Source organism: Cyprinus carpio, chromosome B8 (genome assembly GCF_018340385.1).
Source record: "Cyprinus carpio isolate SPL01 chromosome B8, ASM1834038v1, whole genome shotgun sequence".
Classification (NCBI taxonomy): domain Eukaryota; kingdom Metazoa; phylum Chordata; class Actinopteri; order Cypriniformes; family Cyprinidae; genus Cyprinus; species Cyprinus carpio.
The window spans coordinates 720,737-725,139 of NC_056604.1; the positions used below are offsets into that span (position 1 = coordinate 720,737).

The 4,403-nt window shown below is 39.7% G+C and overlaps 1 long non-coding RNA gene across 1 annotated transcript in view; it reads right to left on the bottom strand.

Moving 5' to 3' along the window:
• LOC122138201 overlaps positions 1 to 4,090 on the bottom strand; it is a 4,559-nt gene extending 469 nt beyond the window's left edge. Inside the window, exons 1-2 of the long non-coding RNA XR_006155373.1 lie at positions 329 to 4,090; positions 67 to 233 (exon numbers count right to left, since the gene is read on the bottom strand). This is a non-coding gene — a long non-coding RNA (uncharacterized LOC122138201). The remainder of the gene's footprint in view (positions 1 to 66; positions 234 to 328) is intronic.
• Positions 4,091 to 4,403: the final 313 nt, after the last annotated feature.

Sequence of the window (4,403 nt, forward strand, 5' to 3'; positions counted from 1 at the left end):
TAAAAATGAACAATTCAAAATACTTCATTGGTAGATATTTGTTTCTTGTTTAAAACATAAACTCACTTCATTTTGATCAATTTCTCAGAAAACAAGACCTCTTGTCTTCATTTTGCATCTGCAGTTTGTTTATTTCTTCTTAATGCATTCACGGCGAGAACCAGTCGATCCATACACAAGTACAAGCATCTGCAGTAAATGTGTCTTGGTTTAAGGATGGTTAGATATTTGTACTGGAAAGCAACACAAAAACACTGGTAGATATTTGTTTCTTGTTTAAAACATAAACTCACTTCATTTTGATCAATTTCTCAGAAAAAATTAAGACCTTTGAAAGCCTTTATGTGTGTACGGGTGAACGGAGCCTCCACAGAAGCCCTGTTTTCAGGAGAATCTGAGATCTGAGATCTGCTGCTGGTGAAGACTCGTCGGTCAGTAGATGCTTCTGTGTCTTGTCTCGAGGTGCGCTGGTTCTGTCCGCCGCAGGGAAACGTGTGACGCACAGATCTCTGAACAGATGGCGAGACGCTCGGAGCTGCGAGACTCCAGCAGAGAAACACAGAACACAGAGTTCTGGAGGAACGGGCCGATCACAGGCCGTCTGGACACAACACGGAGCTTCATCTCGTGATGCAGATGTGCTCTCAAACACACAGAAACACATTCTTACAGTAAACTCAACTAGTAATCGAGTGCATTAACACATCGGGTGCTATCGTATACTCTCTCTCTATATATATATTTTCTTGTCTTTTTGATGGGTTTGGTGTGTGTGTCTTTATTTGTCACTCTTGCTGATTGACATACTTCATGCATTTCCTCGAGGAACAGCTTTGTTTTCACAGATTGTTTTGTCTTATTGTACTAGCAAATATTTTCACTTTTTATAATTGAGCAGTAAGACACTTAAAACACTCAAGATACAATCGATGAAACCTCACACACACGCTGTCAAAACCAACTACATATTTTCCAGTTTAAGGAACCTTCTGACAGAGATGTAAAGAGTCCCTACTTGAGAAAAATACAGATAGCTTACAGTGAAATTACTCCAATACAGGTCAACATTTCCAAAACAACTTGAGTAAAGGTGTTACAGAGTGTCTGATTTTAACACTACTTCAGTGTTTTACTTATAATAAATATAGGCTCAAAGATGCACTATTAAAGAGACATGCCAGTGAAAAACTGGAGAAAACAGGCAGATATTGCCGATATATTTCATGGAAAAACTAAAACAAACAATAAGCCAAGAACCACTACATTCAACAACTCACAGAGAACTGAAGAAACACTAGGGCTATGTACACACACGGGGCTAACAAGCCTAAGAAGATAACAAGACACACCTGGGGAGACTAATCAAGGGAAACCAGTGAACAAATGGACTACAAACTGACTACAAACACCACAGGAGACAGGAAGCATGGACAGGAAGCACAGAGAACATGTAACAAAAACAAGAAAGAGTTGAAGAGTTTATTTTCTGGAACCAAAATAAAAATAAACACCTCAACGTGTTAATGGATTGTGTCAGTTCTTGACATTTGTGTGTTTAGTTTTGAGATCTGTGTACGAACGAAGAAACAAAGATCACATGGTTCACGCGTGAAGTGTTTGATAAACTAAATCTATTGTGTGACTTAATGAACAAGAAATCTGCAGGGTCCTTGATAAATATCGGTTGAACGAGGCATTTAGTGACTGAACACAAAGTGGAATTACTAAAGATGATTATTTAGAATCAATAGTTGAGAAAACTCATAAATAAATACGTTTTTTTTTACTTTTCTCAATAATCGCTCTTTCCAGTGAATGTAATAGCAGGTTCTTTGAAAACAAGCCTTGATATCTCATGGAGCATTTATCTCAGCTTTTTTTGATATCTTTGATTTGAAAACAAGACAAAAAAAGACTAATTAATAACCGATCTGTGTCATTATATCAGTGGAGTGTCTCATCATGTTTGGATGAATCGCAATGAACCTCCGGAGGAAACACGGTTCCTCAAATACATGAACACATGAACAGACGAGCACTAAACGGATTAAAGCAATAAATCACCCAAAAATCAGCACTGAGTCATTATTTATTCCCCCTCATGTTGATCCAGACCATGCTGTTAGTTTCTGTGGGGAACTCAAGGGTTTTAGGCTGGTCCTGGAGCTTGAGGTCACTGTGAGAGAGATTTTTAGCAAATGAAGACAGAATGGAGATGAAGACAAACACAGATCTTTGTGTGAAACCGGATCCGAGAGACAGATGGAGAAAATGTGCGGCCGTGGGATTTTCCGCATGGATCCATTGGCACCTGGATTTGGGAAACAGGATTAGCGGGTGTGTAATTATGGCTGCTGTAGGGTGTGTGTGTGTGTGTGTGTGTGTGTGTGTGTGTGTGTGTGTGTGTGTGTGTGAAACGCTTCACTCAGCTTCAAAGAATTCATGAATTCTGCCCTAATTTTAGAGTTCTTGGCTGTGCTGAGATATGAGGGAGGATCCTCTGCTGGAGAACTCGCGATGCTTTCATCGCAGCCAGGTGTTCTAACAAAAATGCTGCTACCAACACTGTGTTTATAATACTGTACGGGTAGGTTTAGGGTTGGGGTAGATGTACATGTTAATAAAGCCTCACACCACATTAATATCATGCTGGAAGCAAAATCTGATAGGTAGCATTTTTCACTGTCGAATTATGCCACCAACTGTTTTAATGGGAGCTTGCAAAATCTGACAGAGTAGCAGCAAAGACTATAGAAATACAGATTTGGTTCAATTCTATACTTATAAAGGGGAGAAACTGCAATGCCCAGTCTGGTGGAATAGCCCCTCCTTCTAAATGAAAGAGCCAATCACTGATCAGGAAAGTCATTGCATCACTGCAGCAGCCGTTAGGAGCTCCGATTCCCATAGAAACCTGAGGCTAGAGCAGCGATGCGCATGCGCGGTCATAATTGTAATTGGCTGGTCCAGCCTGAGAAATACGCTTTTAATGAGAAAACATCACCTAACAAATCAGTGATTTTATATCTGAAGTACATTTGTACAATGCAAGTCTTAAGCGTGCAAACCTGCTTATTAAAATGTTAGGTTCATATATACATTACAGTAGCGAACATCAGATGAACTTGAAAAAACATTGAAAGCACAAAATCCTCAACATATGTATTACAAAGGACAAAGTGCTCATTTTGAAAGCTAAATTAACATTTATGCTTTGTATACACATATAGGCCTACCGTAATTTGCCTTGTACAGTTATTCACTGTTTGTGTAATTTTTTTAGTGTTTTTATTCGTACAGTATTCACTGCGTTTGTCCTGAGACAGACTCCAGCGTGGACTTATTAAACCTGCAGGATGTTTTAATGGTGCAAAGACCTCTTAGATGCCAAAAGATCAATGCAAATGTGATTTCTCATGTCATGACCCCTCTAATGCCTTGCTGATGCACGCTCAGTGCTGACGGATCAGGTCTGTGGAAATCTTCATGTCAGTCTGTTATCCGATGCTACAATCTCGTCTGCAAGCACTTTGAGGTCATGAACTTGCTAAAACAATAGCAGGCGCGCACACGCCGGGTTCATGTGAATGCGCCTCTTGATGCTCTCTGCAGATGCGACTCGAGGGCAAGAGCAGCGTAAACCAAACGAGAAAAGAGAAAGAACTGAGTGGAGAGCCAAACAGAAAGAGCCAGTGTTTGTGAAGAATGGAGGACGAGCCGTTCGCTCCAAGACACTGGAGACGTCTTCATCTGAACACTGAGATCACTGAGGAGCTTCACAATGACCCTTCAGCCGCTCAAACACACACACTCACACACACACACACACACACACACACACACACACACACACACACACACACACACACACACACACACACACACACACATCAGCTGTGACATCACTTCCTCCCACTGACCTCTCCAGGGATCCTCAGTGTCATGAATGAGCGTCTGACCTCTGACCTTTATGTCAATGAGGTGAGACTTTCACTGAAATCAAATGCTGAGCATTATATAAACATATATACACATGTGTCCCTGCAGCACAGAAGCAGTCATCAGTAGCACAGGTATATTTGTAGCAATAGACAACAATACATTGTATGAGTCACAATTATACATTTCTCTTTTATGACAAAAATCATTAGGATATTAAGTAAAGATCATGTTCATGAAGATATTTAGTAAATTTCCTACCTTAAATATATCAAAACTTAATTTTTGATTAGTAATATGCATTGCTAAGAACTTCATTTGAACAACTTTAAAGATGATTTTCTCATATTTTAGATTTTTTTTGCTCCCTCAGATTCCAGATTTTCAAATAGTTGTATCTCAGACAAATATTGTCCTCCTAACAAACCATACATCAATGGAGAGATTATTTATTCAGCTTCAGA